This window comes from Phaenicophaeus curvirostris, chromosome 4, assembly GCF_032191515.1.
Source record: "Phaenicophaeus curvirostris isolate KB17595 chromosome 4, BPBGC_Pcur_1.0, whole genome shotgun sequence".
NCBI lineage: Eukaryota > Metazoa > Chordata > Aves > Cuculiformes > Cuculidae > Phaenicophaeus > Phaenicophaeus curvirostris.
In genome coordinates, this window is record NC_091395.1 from 3,342,722 (window position 1) to 3,365,376 (window position 22,655).

General features: G+C 40.3%; 1 long non-coding RNA gene across 1 annotated transcript; it reads right to left on the bottom strand.

Moving 5' to 3' along the window:
* Positions 1–1,395: 1,395 nt before the first annotated feature.
* On the bottom strand, positions 1,396–13,704 carry LOC138719747 (uncharacterized). The gene is made up of 3 exons (XR_011337286.1): positions 13,620–13,704; positions 10,639–10,774; positions 1,396–1,419 (listed from the first exon to the last, which is right to left on the bottom strand). It is a non-coding gene; the product is annotated as an uncharacterized lncRNA (long non-coding RNA).
* Between the last annotated feature and the right edge of the window lie 8,951 nt (positions 13,705–22,655).

Here is a 22,655-nt window from a genome sequence, read left to right on the forward strand (position 1 = left end):
GAGTTTCAGAAGAGGAGTTACATTCAATTAAGCTGCTATCCTCCCATTTTAATGAAAAAATAAAGAAAGGAGTGTCATCTTTGTGTAGAACACCTATGATCAGATTTAAAAGTGGCTGGCAAAGTCCTTGGCATAGCAAAGCAGGCTTCCTACTTAAAACCAGCAAACTGGATTCATCTCCAGTGTGGCTCTGTAGAGAGAAAGTCTTAAAGAAAAATGACCCTGACCCATTTTGTTTTATAGAAAATATGGGTCTGATGCTCAGATAAAGAATCATATATTGCCTGAGTGCTCAAAGCTACTTATATGAGAGAAGATTGCTTTATAAGTAAGGATTTGTAGGATCAAACTAGCATAAGAGCGTAAGAAAAGCCCTGCTGCGTCAAACCATTGGCCCATCTAGCCCCGTGTCGTGTCTCTCGCACTATTTTATAATAGTACATATTATATATTGCATGTATAAATAGGCAGGAGGGGATAGGAAGAAAGCAAGGGGATAAGGTGAAATTTTCCTGTCCACAGAAAGCTATACTGTGCCTTAGAAGGTCAGAATCATAAAATGGTTTGGGTCAGATGGGACCTTAATGAATATTCAGTTCCAACTTCCTGCCATGGGCAGGAACACCTCCCATTGGACCAGAGTGCTCAAAGCCTCATCCAACCTGGCCTTGAACACCTCCAGGGATGGAATATCTCTTTAAAGGTAACCATTGAAAGCACTCACAAGTAGTTCATTCAATAGTTTACTGAACTCTCGATATGAAGGCAACTTTAGCCAGTCTCATGGCTGCCAATTTGGTAAAACACACTGTAGCCCACAGTAACCATCCTGTATACACATATAACTCCCTGGCTTACCCGCATAGACAAACTCATTTCTTATTCCACAGTGTTTGCCAGCCATCACTACTGGGCTTGTTAGTGGGAACTGCAAGTGGTGGGCTCCTCAGCCTCAAGCCTCCGTTTTCTGAGCAGTGGCAGGTCAGCTGGATATCTTGCAAATAAAAGAGGCATCACATAAGAATTTGAGTGTCTGATGCTGGCTTTACCCGCCTTGTATACAGCACTGAGAGTATTTCAGACACAATTAAAAAAAATATCAAACCATTCAAGCTGCTTTTCATCTGACAAACCCGCGAGTGAAGGATTAATACACCCCAAGAGATTCTGAGAGATAAAAGCTTTGTGTCTAGTTCAATAGCGCTACCAAAGGGTTTAGAAAGGCTGCTTCTTGAGCATTAAAGTAGAACCTCATCTGCATTTTTAATTCTCCAGCTTTGGAAGCACGAGCAACAACAGCTTATGAAGAAACTCACCCATCATTAGCGAGTGAGTTTGTCTATGATGCCAGGTTGCTTCTTTAGTTCAGGGTGTGGAGACAGGTTGTATCATTTCTTTTTATCACCTTCACAATCTCAGCTAAAAAAAAATTAGACACCTATTTGACCTTGAAACCCTCTGACTTGAGGAAAAGATATTTTCTAGATGATTAAAGCACTGTAGTTCTACGCAGTCCTCTGCTCTCCCTGTAGTCATTTTCAAGGTTTACTCATTTCTTCTCAAAGGCAAAAAGATTAACCACCCCCAGTATCAGTAACTGTGCTGGCTTTACCAGTTATGCACATTCTGGGAAGCTCACAGAAACATTACAGGCATCTGGTATGAAAAAGAAACGTGCTATAATAATGAGGAGGAAGGAGCTTTGGTTGAGATGTAGACACTTCCTTAACAGGTAGGGTTGAATATCAATCCCTCATGCTTTTCCCATTTGTTTTCCTTTTCAGACTCTTTTTTTTAAGATGGATGGATATGTTTAATAACTGAACTGCTTGTAAGGGACTAAACTCATGTATTTCTATAGAAGGAAACCATATGATTTTATGCAAATTATTTATCAGCAAGTATCATAGTTGAAATTACAGGCATGGTTGCTTCTGTTTGTCAGCTGGAATTTGTGATCAAGTTGAAAAGTTAAGATATTGCAAGCTTGTGAATGGAATAACGTGAACCAGGAAGATTCAAGGTAGAAGTACCTCCCGGTTTTCCTAATGATAAACTAGGGGGCAAACTGCTCATGATGCAAATGTTTCTTTTGACTCTGTAAAGACAACGCCACCTCCTCTTCTCAAAGGTGTTTCTGTTGTATCCGAGTCGTGAGGCTTAGTACAGAGGTGACTGCATGGAACGTAATGCTCTGTTTTATGGAGAGCGTCAGGCATGGTGATCTATTGATCTCCTCTGGCTTTCCCAGCTGTGCCGAGGGAATTTAAATGTTGCCAGCATGTAATGAGTTTATCACAGAGAAGCTGGCTTTTTAGGGGAGCCTGGGTTCTGTCCTGCCTGTGATTGACTGCCGGCTGGCTTTCCAACCAAGCTTTCTGGAAACGTTATCAGCTGAGAGCCTGACAACTACCCGCCCATCATTAAAACTGAAAGAGCTTAGAATAGAAAGATGGTGGTGGGGAATGAATGGGCTCCCACAGGAAATCCTGGATCAGAGAAAAAAATCCAGTTGATGTGCAATTTGAAGGTGTACAATCTGAAAGGATTATCATGTAGGAAATGGATAACTCGGCAACAGTTCCGAAGCCAAGCGATGACTGAAATGTCAAGCTGGTGGCCAATATTTTTAGTTAAAACCTAAAAATTTATTAAAAAATGTATTTTAAATAAAAAACAAACCTTGTGAAGAAACTGAGCTCTATTTCCTATAGAGCCAGAAAAAGGTTTAATCATTTTTGATAAAAAATAGGAAATAATTGAAGGAACACTGAGGGTACTGCTGTGCAGAAAAACAGGTTTATAAGGTCATTAGGTATTTGTATAAAGGACTACTTCCAACTTAGCAGTTTTATATTCATTGCAAAGATTTAGATAAGGCTTCTCAGAAAAGAAACATCCAAATTTTCTTGATAGAAATTTTCAGTTTCATTTTTATGGGAAAAAAAAAGGATTATCCCTAACAAATATTACACTGAAAAAGCATGAATAAATAGATTATGATTCTCTATAGTGGTCTAAAACAAAAAGATTGCTTATCACCTAAAATGCACAAATGCATGGGATGAATTCTAATGCTACCAAATTAATGGCATCTGAGAGGGAAAAACGAGAAACAGGCAGATGAGAGCAATGCGTAGAACAGAAGTGGTTCTATTTCAGGCCATCAACAAGAGTCTATTTACTCTCTGTCCCATCTTTAATTAACTTAGAAATACGCTGGCTTATCTGAGTATCTGCTCGATTGTTTCTTTTTGATCAGATTCATTACAATGAATAGAATGGATTGAATCTATGAAATCGCAGTGTGGATGACGATATTCGAGGAAACAGGAAACCTCAGCTAGAAATGAGCTACTTGGGCATCTTTCCAGTTTTTCGGATCCCGTTTAGTGAACAAGCAGACCCCTTCACTATATATTTGCCATATTTACTGACGTATCATACTGATATATTTCCTACGGAATCATGTCATAGAATCATAGAATGGGTTGGGTTGGAAGAGACCTTAAAGATCATCCAGTTCTAACCCCCTACCATGGGCAGGGACACCTCCCACTGGATCAGGCTGCCCAAGGCCCATCCAACCTGGCCTTGAACCCCTCCAGGGATGGGGCAGCCACAGCTTCCCTGGGCAACCTGGGCCAGGGCCTCACCACTCTTATAGTGAAGAATTTCTTCCTTATGTCTAGTCTAAATCTGCCCCTCTCCAGTTTACACCCATTCCACCTTGTCCTATCACCACAAGCCTTTGTGAACAGCCCCTCCCCAGCTTTTCTGTAGCCCCTTCAGGCACTGAAAGGTCTCTATAAGGTCTCCTCAGAGCCTTCTCTTCTCCAGGCTGAACAAGCCCAACTCTCTCAGTCTGTCCTCATGTGGGAGGTGCTCCAGCCCTCGGATCATCTTTGTAGCCTCCTCTGGACCCATTCTAACAGCTCCATGTCCTTCTTACATTCCAGAACTGGACATAGTAGTCCAGATGAGGTCTCGCAAGAGAGGAACAGAGGGGCAGAATCACTTCACTTGACCTGCTGGACATGCTTCTTTTGATGCAGCCCAGGATACGTTTGACTTTCTGGGCTGTGAGTGCACGTTGCTGGTTCATGTCAAGCTTCTCATCAACCAGCACCCCCAAGTCCTTCTCTGCAGGGCAGCTCTCAATCACACCATCCCCCATTCTGTACTGAAATTGGGGATTGCCCAGACTCAGGCGTGGGACCTTGCACTTGGCCTTGTTGAACCTCATGAGGTTCTCATAGGCCTATTTCTCCAGCCTGTCCAGGTCCCTCTGGATGACATCCCATTCTTCTGGCGTGACAATGGCACCACTCAGCTTGGTGTCATCTGCAAATTTTCTGAGGGTGCACTCAATCTCATTGCCAATATCATTGATGAAGATATTAAACAGCACTGGTCCCAGTATGGACCCTTGAGGGAAACCACTTGTCACAGATCTCCATCTGGACTTTGAGCCATTGACCACTACTCTCTGAATATGACCATCCAACCAGTTTCTTATCCACTGTACCATCCACCTGTCAAATCCATATCTCTCTGATTTAGAGAGGAGGATGTTGTGGGGGACTGTGTCAAAATTCCCTTAAAGTAGTCTCAAGTTTCTGCTGTACAGCTTGTAATAAAATACCATGGCCCCAAATCTGATTTTTTTCTGACGCTAGTGGTGTATTAGTGTATTTCCAGGGGAGATATCTATGAGTTACAAAGTCTGATTGTGCAATAATAGCTATTCAGGGATTTACAGCCTTTGCTATCTCTTTGTTACAAAGGTACCTGCCAAACATGTGAGATTTACTTTCAGGAAAAACAATTAGCCATGCACAATGAAATCATGGATTATTGCTATTTTGGAACTTTTCCAGACTTCTGGCAGGGTAACTCTGGAGACCCATATAACCTCTTGCTGCAAGCCTCTTGACAGTTGGGACCCTATAAATATCAGGGTCAAGAGCAATCTCTGCTTATAATTGTCCAAAGAAATATGTTTCTGGATCCTTTCATGATGTCATTGACTTTGAGAAAAATAACTGCTAAGGTTAAAACATCTCTTGGTGATCCGCTGAGCAGTAAAACTGCTTACACACAGTCATGCCAACACCCCAGAGCCAGTATTTGTGACCTGCCAACTGCTTGATTGCCACTATTAGTTTTGGTGTTTGGATGGTTTAGGAAAGATTAAGTTAAATTTCCTGCATTGATCTCAGATTGAGAGGAGAAATGCCACTTTTTTGTTTGGAGATGGATCACTGGAAACAATTTTCAAATGCTGCTAATTATTCATGAGCTGAAAACAATCACTATTTCCCTGCAGCAGAAGATTTTTCTTTTTTAAAATGAATATTGTTGCTCAGAAATAACTCCCAAATCACCATCTCATTTGCCTTCCCCAAAAGGTATTAAATGGGATCAGTGTGCTCATGTAGGGTATCAAACAAATGATAGAAAATTATTCTGTAGCAAACAGACTGACTAATAAAGAGTTTTCAAGGGAATGAAGAGATACACAGGGCAAGTTTGCTTTCTTGACCTCGTAGAATCATAGAATGTCCTGAGTTGGAAGGGAGCCACAAGGATCATAGAGTCTAGCTCCTGTCCCTGCGTAGGACAACCCCAGCATTCACATCATGAGGGGTTTGTACAAATGCTTCTTGAATACTGTCAGACTCTTCTAAAAATTAGCCATGGAGACGTCATTTTGAATTTAGAAAAATACAGACAATTTCAGTAGATGCAGCTGTAAAAAGTGCCTCTTTTGAGCTCGTTAATGCAGGCTTTTGGGTGTGACAATGAGTAAAGACACTCCTTTTCTGAGTTGATCTAAGAGTCTGTGCCCTGCACAGAGTAAAATATTGCAGTGATGCCATAGGGTGACCTTCAAAGTTGTCCTTTCCAGAAAGAGCTGTAACAGATGTACTAGATATATAAGGATGTACCAGAGCCTTGAGTAGAAAGTTAGCATGAAAGCAACACATGCAGTTCTTGGCCCAAGCTCCTTCCTCTTGCCCAAGTCAATTATACATAAATTAAACTGGACTCCTATGTTCTCCTCATCTCTCACAGCCTTTCATCAAACAGTTATTTAAAATAAATATTTCCTTCCTTCATCACTTTCTCATGTTAGTTGGCATTAGCCGAAGTTGTCAACCCAAGGTGAGAGTCAGCTAGGAGAGCAGGATCACAAGGCTGCCCATTCCTTCTGAACTTCATGCTTTATTTCAGCAGCTCTGCTGGATCCCACTCTTTCAAACCTTTACATTTCTTGCCAGCTCAGAGGCCCCAAATTCAACATTTTCTTTACGGTAACTCCTAGTTGTGGCAAGCCAAATGTACATATTTTTCAACATAGATAAACTCCCTTCACTTGCATCTGAGAATAAGACTAATATGGGAACGTTCAATACATCTTACCATTAACATGAGTACACACAGGGCAGCCAAGTCAATAAATTACATGAGATAGGCTTCTCCCTGAGGACAAGAAGGAAGTAAATGAATAAAGGTACATATGTTAGGTGAGGCTTAGTCCCTAACAAGGCATCTGTGGAAGGGAGGGAGAGAATAAATCTTTTCCTTATTTTCAGTGGAACTGCATTAATCTTGCCTCAATTAGGCTTTTCTTACCTATTGGTTTTCCCCAAGAGCAAGTAGATTAAATAAAGGAAGGAGAGAGGAGCGACACAGGCAGAAAGTAAAGCCAAGGTAGAAAACAAGGAAAAAAAAGATGTAGAAAATGATAGGGGAATCTTGGAGTTGTCTTAGGTAGGGACAGGAGTCAGGCTCGATGATACCTGGGGCTCCTTTCCAACTCAAGACATTCTATGACTCTATGATTACTCTTTCAGAGCAAGAGATATTGTGATAAGCAAAGCAGAGCTCCTCTCTGAACACTGTATGACTTTACACAGCTTATGCACTAGATTTTCTCTGCCCAGAGCCAAACAGCTAAAATGAATCCTTTACAAAGTGTTTTATCAAACAAAAAGAGTGACCATTGTGAAGAACGGACCCTGGCTTGTAGAGCCATTTTCTCTGGCAGTCACTGTGTGCTGGCACCTTCTTAACACAGCCCTAAGGGCAAAGATCTGTTCATTCCTCCCTCCCACTCTATTCACTTTGGATGTCTGGAGAAGAAACATATTTCATTTTCACTCACGGAGCATTCAGACTTTATCTCTTATTTAGTACCAGAAAGACACGGTCACTTCTTGTGTTCAGGGTACCCATTTCACGCTTACACACGTGGAAATTCCTGTGGTCTGTGTTATGTGAATGTTCCCTCATTGTGGAAGACTTTTTATAAGGTGCTGACAATTAGTGATGTGCTAATCTACTAATATGAGAAGGTATGTTTGCACCCCTATAGCAGAGCATGTAAGAACACCGAGAGGCATTTGTACATGTGTGGAAAGTGTGGATTTAGAGGGAACCTTCTAAAGCGCCCTTTGAAGTGAAACCTTCAGAGCCTGTACTCTATGAGAATGTCGAGACATGTCAATGATCCATTATGAGCAAATGAAAAAGAATGAAGGAACAGCAACAAAAATTATTCACAGATTTCTTAGCCGAATGCTGTTTACATTTGTTGGAATCACGTTCTGCTGCAGGCAATGAGGTCTACCGTTTCTGTAACTTGAGCAAACTGATCCAGTGGGGGGTGTCCCTGCCCACGGCAGGGGTTTGGAACTGGGTGATCTTTTAAGGTCCCTTCCAACCCTAACCATTCTGTGATTCTATGATTCTATTTCTGCTAAAAAAATATACATGTTTCTTCCTCTGTCCATCTGTCCATCATTGTCTGCTATACCACAGCACCACAAATCCCCGTAACCATCACCGGATTAACACAACATTCATATCAGGTAGGACCCAACTGATACCTTCCTCATCATCACACATCCCCTGCTAAAACCTGAGCCTGAAGCTAGGCAGGGGCCCCAGCCCCAGGTGCAGCCACATGCCCAGAAAAATCAGAGTGCTGGACATTCCGCAAGCCTTCCCTAGCCCTGGCTGAAGCGTTGCCATCTCAGGAAGGTCAGCGATTTCCTTCCACCTTACTCTGCAATTCCCACAGCCCTTTCTCATTAGTCTTCTGTGGTGGTCCTGTTCTCCTCTTCCTTTCTCATTACCCTTCTACTGCATATAATAATCCCCTTCCCAGTAAACTGCCCTGGAGCAGAGGAAATAAGCCTGAATGCCTGTTGGTTTTATTCCTACAGCACCGTTCTCCTTGACTTGGCCTTCTACCACATTCCCCACCCAATTTCTATTTACAGCTGAGGGAGGACTGTCTCACACTCCATGTTTTTTTCACAATGGCTAGTGCAACACTGATTTATTTTCTGGCCTTCAAATGGTCTTTTTTTTCCATCCTTTGCTTATATAATGCATATGAATCATTAATATGAAGTCTCCCGTAACAAAGAACATCTGTTTTTGTTTTTTTATTTTTGCCTTATTCTGTGAAGTTGTCAAGTCCGCTTTGGGATATTTTGTCCAAACTTGAACCTTAGAAAGCTGATGTAACCAGGATGGGAAATACTTTCCAATTTTGTCTTTTGGGGATAAGCTCATGTTGATATATGCTATTTTCTGATTAGATGGTTGTGTTAGGAGAACATCTTCCTTCACGGTTGCATCTTTAGTTTTGGAAAAGATAATCCATGGGTCATTAATGCTTTCTATGGTCCTGTTGAACTTGGCAGAGTTTTCTTTCCCTATGTTTTACAGCAATTTTTCTCCCCTGTGTATATTCCCCTGGAAGGCTTCCTCCATCTGTTTGGTATTTTAATGGTTGGGTGAGGCTCTGTATCTTGGGTGATGTGGCTATTCCTACATAAGGAATTATCTGTTTTGTCTTTAAAAATGTACCAGCTTAGCAAATTAGAGGCTAATGATTTATAGCCCAGATGCCACTAATTGTCTCATTTCTGGTCAAACAATGACTTTTTTCAAATGTCAGATAACAGATGGTGAAGAGAAATTTTGTTTCCTCTTCTTCCAAATCTACCATTTGAGTGAGCAGGGACAATGTGTGAAGAGGGGAGAGCTGGACACATGCTTCAGATTTTAAACGTATTTATTTTTAATCAGCATTTGACTGAAGAACTGGTCAGATTTTAAAAGTCAATTGCATTTCTTTTCCCTATTACGGTCAAAATTCCATACTCTGAAATCCAGTTCAAAACTGACAAACTGTTCACTACTTGATTATAAAGTTAATCTGTGCTTGTTTTCAAGACATAAGGATGTCAAAATACAATTGGTCAGTTACCCTGTGTTTTTAATCATGAAAAATAAACTAAGCTACATGGTAAAAAAATGTGGTCATATTTTTTCTTAGCAAGGATTTGCTATTGCTACAATTTCCTTATATTGCTTGTGTTCTGTTCTAGGAAGATGAGACAAACAGCTGAAAAAATGTCTGTGGGATAACACTATATAATCCAGAACATTACCTAATAGTTAAACATTGCATCATGTAAGAGATAGGTTGTACTTATTTACATCTATACAAATGAATACATATATTTTTATCTGTCTTCTCTCTCTATTAGATTCTTACATTGCTGGTGGCATCCCGAGGGTAACATACTTCAAAAGCATGGTTTGCAGACAGCAAATGGTGAGTGAAATTTAGAATCATAGATTCATTAAGGAAAAGACCTTTAAGATCATCCAGTCCAACATCATCGTGCCTAATAAACCACATCCTGAAGTGCCTCATCTACATGCTTTTTGATCACCTCCAGGGAAGGAGACTCCACCACTGCCCTGGGCAGCTTGTTCCAGCATTTAGCTCAGACCAAGTCCTGTTTGATTTGGATGTGGGTGATACATCTGAAGGATTCAAACTTAAAAAAATGTTTCCTGTTGCTATAACCTTCACCGCAGCTTTCATTTTGCTATCCGTGTTTTACTCTGAATCCATGTGAGGATTTATACACCAAGTCCAGCTGGAGTCAACAGCATCTGCAGAGTGACCGGCAGTTCAGTCAGTTTTATTATCTGAATGTCGCTGATAAAGCTTGGTCCAGTGAGGTGATAGGGTTAAATGTGTGTTTCTTCTCACTGAAATTATCACCCATTGTGAAATCTTTATAAAAAACTTCACAATTTCAAGTCTTTATCAAGAGGTCTGTTGATGTTATTAGGAGTTTTATTTGAATGCGTATTAAGCAGTTGTTAAACACTGGACATCTATAAATTGTGGACCTTGAAAGTAATCATGTATTTTATTTGGAAGCAAAGAAATTGATGATGGCAATAACCATAACAATGATAATAACTACGTCATTGATTATATAGTAGAAGATATCTGAATGTACATATCTTGCTACCAGAAGAAAAAAAAAAAAGGACAAAAAAAGAAGAAAATGATAGAAAAGTCCTAGCTAATAACTGCACGTTATTGCTATGTGGCAAGCCACAAGATTCAAAGAATACATGAAATTCCCTGGAGAGATGAGAACCAAGACTGAATAGATTATTCATCTGCCTTTTCTGATGTATTTTCTGCATAGCTTTGCTCAGAGAATAAGGAAAATATTTGTTTTGTTCTTATTGTTTGTGGACACTCTCATTTTCACAGCAAAACTCTCTCATCACTTCAAGCGCACCCACCTTTTGCCAGTTCTCAGTAAACGTCCTTCAGGAGTAATAAAAATGTTCTGTCTCATATTTGAGCAAACCATGGCAATATCTTCTGTTCACTTCTGTTCCAAACCTTTCCATTAGAGGAATCTGAATCCCTTTTTTACTACTTTGATGGAAAAAGATGGGAAAAGACTTAAAATTTGTTTAAGTAATTTAAATAGCAGCAGCAATTTTTCACCTTTCTCAGCTGCCTCAGCCAAACCTTCTCCTAAAGTCCCTCCAAATACCTGTTTTCTCCCCTGCATATTTAGCTGATGCCAACAGATGCTTAGCCTGAGTGTCAGCCCTCCAGGGATAAGGCCATAAAAGTCTTCCTCAAAACTGCATGGAGCACCATTCCTCTGACAGCAAAACCTAATGGCTTTGCATAGGAATCAAAACTCAAATGAGGCCCCTTGCTAAGAGGAATTCAGGTTGTAGTTTGCTTCCTTATCCTTGCTTGAACTCAGTCTCCTGCAACCACTGCAAGGCTTTCGCTCTTTAAAATTCATTTATTCTATGGATGGTGCTCGAAGCATCTTACTGCCAGGGATGAAAGGCAACTGGGCAAAACCAAGCTCTGAACAACTGTTTTATGTGATAACCTTGTACAGAGCAGACTGAAGGCAGACAAAAGTAGGAGGACGGGGTAAAATAAATCTAACCTATGTAAAATGAATGGCCTGAATGAGCTCTGTACTGTTCTAGCTGAAATAAGTTATGCTTTTAGCAGCTGGCATACAACCGTGTAAGAGTCATTGTGTTGTTTTATCAGTGTTATATGTGGGAACAAAGCTTAAAATGTACTAGAAAGCAGAGGGTAAATGAAAAGATATTACTTGAATCATAGAATAGTTTGGGTTGGAAGGGACCTTAAGGATCATACAGTTCCAACCCCCCTGCCACAGGCAGGGACACCCCCCACTGGATCAGGCTGCTCAAGCTCCATCTAACCTGGCCTTGAACACCTCCAGGGATGGGGCAGCCACAGCTTCCCCATACAACCTGTTCCAGGGCCTCCCCACCCTCACAGTGAAGAATTTCCTTCTTTTGTCTAGTCTAAATCTGCCCCTCCCCAGTTTATACCCATTCCCCCTTGTCCTATCACCTCAAGCCTTTGTAAACAGTCCCTCCCCAGCTTTCTTGTAGACCTTCAGGTACTGGAAAGTTGTTTGGTTTTGTTGTTTTTGATTTTTTCCTGAAAACCCAGTTTTAGAGCTAATCCTATGCCGTGCTGAGAATCTGATTCAGGATTTCTGCGTAACTGGGTTTGGCAGGACTCAATGTTTGTTACCAGCACAGTGTTGCTGTGAATGTTGGTAACAGAACAGGATCCTGAGTGGTAAAACTAAAAAAGATAAATGATATGTTCTGAAGACTGAACATTTACTAAGGAAATTTGACTTGAGGAAAATATAAGAACGTATTTTCTATTCATTGTGATGACATAGATAAATATGAAACTCAGGGAAAGAAAAGTTTGTTTTGTAAGGTTGGATATACTGTTAATAATAAAAAAACCTAGATTATAAGTACTAGATCCTCATGTAATATAATTCACTTTCCTTCCATTGATTTAAGCAAGCATTAAATTGACTTAAAGGCAGCTATGTCAACTTCTATCACCAAGGGATTTCGTTCTGAATATGTAAGAATTTGATTTCTTTAAGTCTTTTATATTTATCGTTCCCGCATTGCACAGGGAAGGAAATCACATCTCAGGAAAGCACAGTCTGCCAAACAAATGAACAAAACCCAAACCCCTCTCCATATGACTTCAGTTTCGATCATTCCGTGTGGGGACACATATGGATACCAAAGTATATTTATACACACACACATAAAAGTGTATAGAAATGAACAAAATTATAGAAATTAATTTTAAAATTATGTATCTAAACATATTAAAATAAAAATGACAAATTCCTTATGATGACCTGATCACATGCATTGCTTTTGCACATTCACGTGCCTTCATTCATTCCTTCTTTGTGCCTGCTTGCCCCTGGAGTAACGAGGTCTGTAACCAGAGAGCGAGTAACTTCTCTAAATCTCAGAGGACAGTAATCCAGGATTTAAAAAGCAAAGTGGTACCATTACAGCAGATAATTGTAACTCTGGAGAAATAGGTCAGAGCTGCAGTTCATCTCAATGCTGCTACCAACAAATGAGGTCAGGTTTTGCTTTCTTAAATACGCTGTTGCTTTGAAACGAAAGACCTTTTTTTTTGGTATTGCCAAGTACCTAAGCAGCAACCCTAGAAAAGGTACGAGGAGGAATTAAATCTCTGGTCTGCACGGCTTTAGGGATCCAGTCCCTCCTCAAAGAGTGCACTGATGGATTCCCCTTCATGCGTTCCACCCAAAACTCACACAACAAGTAAATCTTTCTGTGCTCTTTTCAATACTTCTTACCAAATGACATGCATTGGTGTGATTGAGCAGCACGCAGCATCCCTGAAAACAGAACGGCATATTCCAAATGGCCTTAGTGTAAAGAAGGACAAACATGCAGGCTCACTCACAGCATTCTATGTTGCTGCATGTGCTTGCTCTGGTTACCTATCAAAAAAAATAGTTGTCTCTGCAGAGCTACTACAAGAAATGAAAATAAGAATCCCATAATACTCTGCAATTGCTTTTATGGCACATAGTCATTCAAGAAGGAATTTTTTGCAGCTGGTATAGGCAGTGTAACTACAAAAAATACAGCCTTCCTATAAATTCTCCACGATCCCTAAGGAAACCTCAGGAAACAGGCTATTGCAATGCAGATTTGCAAGGTTCCCTGAAGAATACTGCACTTTCACAAATCCTTCCCTGAAAGATTTAGCTTTTCAACAGTTTACACTCAAGTACAATTAATTTTAATGGCCCCTGCATGCTTACAAGTCTAAGGTTCGGATTTTGTATCACCTACCACACAAGACTCCTCCTGGGTCACTACACGGAGAGCTACCATGGCTGTACTTACTTTGCAGTTGTCTTCATCCTCTATGTAAATGATAAGCTTGAAGCGCAGTTATCTTGGAACCAGCTGAAAATGAAAGAAAGTGCCAATAAATAGTTGTTTAAGGTTTTTGCTGTCAAGTCTTAGAAGTGTGGAAGCATCATAGAATGGCTTGGGTTGGAAGGGACCTTAAAGATCATCCATTTTCATAGTATTGATAGCCGAGTTGTTGAAGCTTAAGGCTGTAGGGAACTTCTGCATGTAGCAATAGAGATAACATTCAAAAATACTTATAGTAAAGAATAATGCAAAACTAGAATAAGTGAAAGAGATAATATAATACAAAGAATATCAGAAACTTACTGTCTTTATAGAAAGGGAGAGAGCATGAATATGCAAGCAGTAGCTTAATCACCCATTTATCACTTTGATTTCTACATTTAAATCAAGCACGTTTTGAAATACTGCTTTTACTAAGACTTAAGTTTATGGGTATCTTCACTCACATTAGAGGCCAAGAACATTGTCTAAAGCCACAGTATGAAAGGGCTGTATTCGGTATGTGCACAAATGTAATTCTTTTCCTTCCAGCCCTGAGTGACCGTGGAGGTGCACTTGTTCCTCTTCTACCCCAGTGTGAGTTTGCTTTTGATTCCTGTAACAGGATACACAGCGATGATGTTTATCTTCTGAGCAGCTCACAGTGAATGGTAATAACAAACAGCCATTCTGCCAGGTGGTGGCTATGAAATTACTATCCTACCTGAAATATAAGTAATTTATGTTTGCCGACTCAGTATTTAAGTTATCCTTATCCCAGGCAAAGAGTCGGTTGCATTCATTCCACCAGAGGCTGACAAGGTGATTCGCATTTCTTGTGCTCTTACTTTATTTCCTTGACAAATAAGCAGCAAATTGCAGCAGCTGGTATGGCTGTTACAGCCCTTCCATTATTTACATTAAAGGAAGAGAAGGAAGATGAGGGTATCTGGGAAGAAAATAAAAGAAAAAACAAATTTCAAGCTGTAGGGAAAACAATGATAGTTTTTGAGTAAAGCAATGCAAATGTGTCAAATAAAAACAAATGTAAAGAACCATTCCAAATACAATGTGCACTTCCTGTTCTATAATTTTATGGTTTAATCCCTCTGTTTTTTTTCTGCAAAGCACCTCGTATGCCCTGACTATTGCTAGTGACAGCTGTCATTTGACAGTTGTTCCTCCCAAAGTGCTCAAGGCGATCGGATAAACAAGCCAGCTCGCCTGCTATTACCAGTTCTTTCTTGTTCAGTTGCAGGTTTTCCTCTATGTCAGAACACTCTTCTCTGATCAGCGTGCTCGAGTATTAAATCAGGAAATTCAGATGCAATTTATGACATTTTCATAGCCAATGAAGTACTGACTCTTTGAAACGCTCCATTTCTATGTATTCACGAAGTGTAAACATTTACTCTCTTAAATATCATCATCATTTTCACCTAAAAGCCTTTGAAACCCTTCTGTAGAAAGATGCCCATTTCAGATAGGGAATGGCTACAGACCAGTTGTCTTTATCCACCTTATCCACTGACAGCAGAGGGAAAATGATAATGCTTAATATTTTTTTCATGACCCATCATCAAGCTGTCACTTTGAAAAATAAAATAATAACTTAAATTAATTAATCTCATATTGATTCCCCTTTGCCAGGTTCATTAGACTGTTCCCTGCTGAAAAGCCCTGAAATATTGGCTGGGGTGAAACTTGGCAGAAAAATGCATTGCCTCCACCAAATAACTCATTCGTATTTCATTGTTTTAAGAGGTTTCCTTTGTAAATATTTAATAGATGATGTACGCGTCTAGATGAATATTGAAGCAGAAACTTAAAAAACCTTGACTGCAAACTTTCATGGTCCTTGATAAGATAAATCTTTTTAATCAGAAAGGAATTAGCAGCTCCCTCCTAGCACAAGCTGATCAGATGTTTACAAGTGGTGAGTAATTGCATAAACACAAACATCTGTCAAGATCCTTGCCTGCAACAAAAAGCATGAACTAGCGAAAGCTCACAGGCAGGACTGTCACACTGGTTCACCTGCATTCTCCAAATGAGTCTTATTATTCACATCAACAGTATTAGGTACAAGTTTTATTATTTGAATCAAAATTGAATTTGTATCTCACTGTGTAGGACAGAGGTGGTGTGAACGTAGCTCTTGTGGCCAGCAGGGTGAGGGAGGGGATTCTGCCCCTCTGCTCTGCTTTTGTGAGACCCCACCTGGAGTCCTGCTTTCAGGTCTGGAGTCCTCAGCACAGGAAGGACACGGAGCTGTCAGACTGACTCCAGAGAAGGGCAATGAAGGTTATTCAAGGGCTGGAGCACCTCCTGTACAAGGACAGGCTGGAAGAGTAGGGGTTGTTCAGCCTGGGGAAGAGAAGGCTCCAGGGAGACCTTAGAGAGCTTCCAGTACCGAAACGGGCTCCAGGAAAACTGGGGAAGAGGACGAGGGAGAGGTGCTTTTTATCAGGGACTGCAGGGATAGGACAAGAGAGGATAATTTTAAGCTGGAAGAGGGGAGATTTAGATTAGGCAGAAATGTTTTCCTGTGAGGGTGGGGAGGCCCTGGCCCAGGTTGCCCAGAGCAGCCGTGGCTGCCCCATCCCTGGAGGGGTTCAAGGCCAGGCTGGATGGGGCTTGGAGCCCCTGATCCAGTGGGAGGTGTCCCTGTCCGTGGCAGGGGTGGGACTGGATGATCTGTGGGGTCTCTTCCAACCCAACCCATTTCATGATTCTATGATAGTTCTGTGACAGTTTGCATAAACTCAATAGCTGTTCCACTGGAATGTGTTACAAATTGTTGCAGCTGCAATAATCAGATCCCTACAGGAATTAAACAAGGGTTTGATTCACTTTCTAGAAATAAAATGTACAATAAATGCTTTCCTGAAAAAGTGCAAAGATAGAAAACTGGGGGGGGGGGAGGAGGGAGCTATACTTTTCTTTTTAGTTATAATCCTCAATCAAATTAAAGCTTGTGAACAACTATGATAGATTCAATTTAGATCACTTTGGGTTTGTGAACACTTTCAATTTAAAATACATGCTCAAGTAATTTCTCTCGACCAAATGCAAAATACTTTCCTTTACAGCTGCCCAGAATAATAAACTGTTTGAGCTCTCTTAACTCGTACTCTCCAAACTCCAAGGGGAAAATATTATTGCATGCTGAAAGCCATTACGGTGATTCCAGCCAAGTTATGAAAAAAGCCCACTATTTTTACTCGTCCATCCTGATGATACTTTCTGAGAAATAATGGAGATTCTGGAAGTTTTTGTAGGTAAGAGATTTTTAGCAAAACTGAAAGGATGTCTATGCGGTCTTTGTGCAATCATATGGGTAACCATGCCAAACTGCAGCATTTTGTACCCAGTTCAACCTCTGCAGAACTCATTTGTAGCCCTGTTTATTCCAAAGGGTTTTCGTGTCTGCAGTAGGTGAATTGGTTTTCTAAACCAGCACGAAGAGCCTGCTCTCGTGTAGCGCTAAGGTACCACTGCAGGAAAGCAGAATGTACCATTTCTAAGATGTAAAACTGAATTTTGACCACAGAGCACCTATTTAACAGAAGTCTTGTAACGTTCTAGTAGCAGAGGATCAGAGTTTACAATCTCGTGAGTGCTTCTACATCTCACCTGCCTAGAAATTTCTCCATATTTCAACTGGATAGGACAACTTTTTCCAAACACTTTCTGACTACTTCTTAGAAATGTGCGGCTGTGAAAAAAGCATTAGCAAGATGGTGGGATGCATGAGGAATAAGTCAATACATAAGACAAAAGTTGTCATTCCTTTATATAAAACAATGACCCAGCCACTCTGTACAGCTCTTGCTGCCATACACCATGAAGTGAAAGAAGGATTAACATATCAAAAGTGATTAAGGGGTTATAAAAGCTCAGTGTGACCAAGGACAGAAAAGTTGGAGGCTCTGCTTTCTGAAGAGAAACTCACAGGATGGATATGTTAAAGAAAATCAAATAAAGAAGGTGATTCAGAAGCTTCTGGACCTCACTGCCCAGCGACAAGAAGCTATCCCATTAAATTAAAAGCGTGAACAACAGGACTTACACAAAAATACCTCTCCCTAGTAACTAAACCGTGGAACTCGATGCTACCAGAAGTTACCAAACTCCACAGCTCAGCAAAACTCGCAAGGAGGATATAGACATTTATAAAGACACGAAGATTATTGAGTTTTTATCATATTAAATGCCATGTACTGTCATTTGGGCCAATATAAAACTATCACAAACTACAGCAAGAGCCAGCATGGAAATCCTACAGGTAGGTCCTTGTGTCGTCCTGAAGCACCTGCACAGATACTACAGGAGAGGGAACAGAAAGTGGGTTTGAAGTTAAATGAATAAGAGAAAGGCATAAAGATATTGTGTATTTCCTTTTTTACCCTCACATATAAATTTACTTATTTTCCTTGATGTACCAGTTCAGTGACAGAAAGTATAGCTACACAGACTACTCCTTTCTTTTTGTAAACATGGCATAATTCAAAGATTTCATATTTATGAAAAAAGATGTAAGGAAAAGCTACTATGAACAAGAAAAGTCACCTGTTGGTGATTTGTGTGTGTGTGTGTGCAGCCTAAAAGAAATAATTTTTACAGGACCTTTTTTCACCATATGTCAATTTTATTGCAAACATTGTGTGTATAGGTGACTATTTTTTTTGGATGATAATATAATAAGTGGAAAAAAATGTATATTCCATCTTCCCAACTTTTTCCCCAGTGCTCCATATTGCTTGCTATATATTTTTCTCCTTCATAAAGAACACTGTTGTTCCAGCATAGCTGTCTTCTAACTGTCATCTGGTTTGAGGGGTTTTGTTTTTACATCTCATTCAGTCAGAAACTCATAACATGCGGATCAGCTAAGTGAGAAAAAGAAAAGGTCAGGACAATCAGGAACATTTTTAAAGAGGATTATTTAGTGCAATCAAGTATTTGTTAATGCTTTCTCCTTTTGCATGATTATTATTTTACGTTTGAAAGTCATTTACTGCAGGAAAATTAGGTTTCCTGTTCCTTAAGAATACATTTAGATATTTTTTTACATTTAATCTATTTGGAAATGTCTCAGAAGCTTATTAGTTGACTCTTATTCCATTTTGGCTTATCTACACAGTTAGACAGAAGCCTTTGATGTAGCTATTATATGATTAAATGCTATTAGTTAACTTCTCTCTGAACTGAACTGGAGCTGAGGCATCACAAAATGACAACAGGCTCCAGGATGCCTTTTTGGAGTCATAGAATCATTAAGGTTGGAAAAGGCCTCTAAGATCATCCAGTCCAACCATTAACACATCGCCACCGTGCCTCCTAATCCATGCCCCAAAACACCACATGTGTCTACATGCTTTTTCAACCCCTCCAGGGATGGAGACTCCACCACTGCCCTGGGCAGCTTCTGCCACTGCTCCACCACTCTTCCAGCAACAATTTTTTTTTTCTAAAATCCAATCTAAACTTCCCTTGGCACAACTTGAGGCCATTTCTTCTTGTCCTACTAAAATACTATTTCTATACATGATTTATTCTCAGTGCTGAGGCTTTTAATTCCTGAACCCCGGCCCTGTTAGACTTTAGCCCATCAACAATCATCCCTACTTAGAGATTGCACTTTACCTACAATAAATTCACCAGCCTAGAATGTGACCACTCACTGCTTTTTTTCTGGCTGGTGGCAGAGGATTATAATTTATTAAGCTGAATCTTTGCATTTTCACAGAAGTTTTACTCAGCATTTTATTTTTTTTTAGTGAAATCTGTATTATTCCAATATCACATATTAGAAAATAAGTCACAATTCTGTATAAAAATTACTGATAACTTATTTCTTGATATGCCTCACTCTTTACACATATACATATTTACACTACTATATTTTTTTAACGGAACACAAATGGGTTAAATAGCAAGTTCAGCGTTATGTGGCTATTTCAGTTGCCAGGATTGGAAAGAGAGATCTGCCATTTCTAATAGAGAAATGAGAAAATTGAATAATGCCGGAAAACCAAACTAATTCTAAAAGTAATGAACTTAAAAACTGTTAATTATATTGCAAACCTTAAGTAAAGCTCAGATTAAAACCAAACAGAAGAGCAGCTATGCCAGCATACTTCTCAGTCTATCTTTGGCAATATTCCCTTTCCTTTAGGGATGCGCTGGAGAGCTTTGGAAACTGTAGCACAATCTCTCTAAGCCAGAGCTGAGTTTCTGTGTCATTCAGGGAAGACAGCACTTAAACAGAGGGTGAAATCAGCTAATAAGTGTATAAATCACACTGATCACCTTTAAATTCTTATGCAGGTTCAGCATGGAAAGCCTCTGCATTTCAGTGGCAAAGTGAACATACTTGGCCTCTTCGAGAGGCAGTCAAGTCTTCACAGCACAGCCTTACGTCCCCTCTGTTGTGTCTTCTCTGAAGGAATAATCTCCTGGTGGTCATGACCCCTTCCATCTCACAGAATTTCTAGACATAGCATAGAGCTTAAGATGATAGTACCAGTAATAGGGTTCATTTCATCCACTGCTGAAGCCAATGGAGCTGTGCAGTAAAGCTGAGCAGCTCAATTAGGGTATGTTAAGAGTATTGGAAAGTGTATGCCCCCTCTCCATACTTAAATATGTTTCCAGAAATCTAACCTATGATCAATTACCAAAAGCACATCCTAAACCAACCTTACTGGCCCACCAGAACACACGCAGTGGTAGAAAACAGCACTGGAGGCACACGGAAGAGACAATGCTCCCTTTTTTTTCCAGCAGTCATCAACGCACCAGCAATTCTTCACTTACAAATGTTTGCCAAACGCAGCTACAAGAAACAGCAGAGAAATGTTAGCCCTTAATAATCCTTCCCCTTTGCTTTCCTGCTCTGACTATCGTGCAGTGACTGGGTTACACCACCTTCCCCCTTTTCGGCTGGTGAAACTTTACTTATGGATTAACTTTTTTCCTCTATATTTCAGCCGGTCTGATTGTGGCGTAACCTGATTAAACTTTTGTGGTCCCAGGTACTTTTGCCTCAGCAAGGGGTAGAGAAAGATGGTGTTTAGATTTACTTTGAATGTCCTCACAGCTGTGAAACGTGGATGGCAGTGGTGCTGGAACAAACTCTCTTGTGAGGTTTCCTGTACTTTCTGCTTGCAGTATTGCCAAGAATATTCCTAAGGCAGCTTTTTCACAGTGACTTGGAATTTCACACTCTAGATGAAAGCAATGAAAAGCAAATGAGAAGCAGAGTTAAGAAGAAATAGAGTATTTCAGGTTAACTCTGGTAAATTCAAGAAAGGAGGAAGCCTAAAGAAGATTCCTTCTCTTTCTCTCCCTTCACCAACTAATAATTTCCTGCTTAGTAATTCCTTCTGATTTCCCTGCTATCCATTAGCAGTGGCACAGAAGTTGCATCTACTTTATCTGCTATTTACTAGCAACTGGAAAGTGACCTCTCCGACAAAAAGTCCATAAGCACATCATTCATGGATTTCAAAAAGCTTCTGGATCTCTGCTTATAGTTGGAAGCAATTGAAGTGGCACGGCACCGTAGCTGGCTTATCCATGTCTTTGAAAAGTACTGTCCCCTCTTAGCCTGGGGAGATTTAGTCTTGCAGGATGTTATCCTCTATGTGCTTGAGGATCTAACATCAAGCATGGTATTGTGTTTTACCCACAAAACTCCAGAAAACAGAAAGACAGCTCTGCTTCCCGTGACCTGCAGGAAAGATTGTTGGCCTCTTGAGAAATGTACCAAGGTGTATTTCCTTCTTCAGCTTCTCTGAGGACATTTGTTTAACTTCTGACTTTTTTTTACAAAGCACCTTTTCGTCAGCAGCTGAAAAACAAGGAGACGTGTTAGAGCCAGCTCTGGAGCTGCCCCTGAAGTCTTGCATGCACTGTGCTTCGTGCCAAAGAGTTAGAGCACTTGGGGCTCACATGCAATATTGTCAGTGGCGTAACCATGAGAACCGCTTCCGAGCCCTGTCGATTTAATGAGTCTGTGCACACTTCTCACCCCCCAAAGCAGAACAGGCTGGAAGCTGAAAAAAACATTCAGATCTTCAATCTGTAAGGACCATATGTATGGAGAGGGACTAATGCTGGTGATAAAGACTCAGAAGCCGTTGATTTAGCAGATTTATGAATGGAAAAGTAAAAGCGCTCAAACTCCAGGGTAAGGTTGGTTAATAAAACTATTTGCCTTGCTGTAAGAGTAACTTCGCTAAAATCGTGTGATAATGCTTACAAGTCTCTTGACTTGTGTATCATTGCCTAAATATCTTTTATCGTTTTAAATGCACACATAGACAGTGATTGAGAATACGTGTTTTAAGCACTCATCTACTGGTGTAAAAGATGAGATGAATGCTTTTGTTGTTTGGAGGTCATCATTCAAACACAGATGAAGTACTGGATGAAGCATCAACATCTTTCCTGCTAGTTATATCCATGCAGTTGACAATATATTTGTTTCTCAGAGGCTGAATGTGTAAAGCTGTAGCCTTCATTTGCAGGCAAATGAAGAGAACTCTGTAGATCTCTTCATTCTCACACAGAAGTCCTACATCTCTCACTTCTGTCATCCTATTATCCTGCACTTCATAGCCCAGAAAGTTTAAGGTCCAGCTGAACGATTCTCAGAGCATGTTTCCTGTTGCCAAGAGCTGCTATATTATCTGTGAGAGGTGCAGAGAGTTGGTTGCAGGTATAACACCAGCTTTTCTCTCCTGCTCCTCAGATTCTATTCTTTACAGGAGCTGCTGTGAAGCTTTGCTACGAGAAACACAAGAGAAAGAAGTCACAGCCATCGTATTCGCAAAGAACATGAAAAGAAATATTGTACTTTTCAGGGAAGAACACAGCTTGGAATGCGAATGAATCATAGTGAATCACTTTCACTCATTGAATATAGTACGGATATGGAGGAGGGGGGAAAGGGAGGAGTGTGAAGACATTTGCCTCTGTCATTCTATAGAGTAACAGCTAAACCTTCT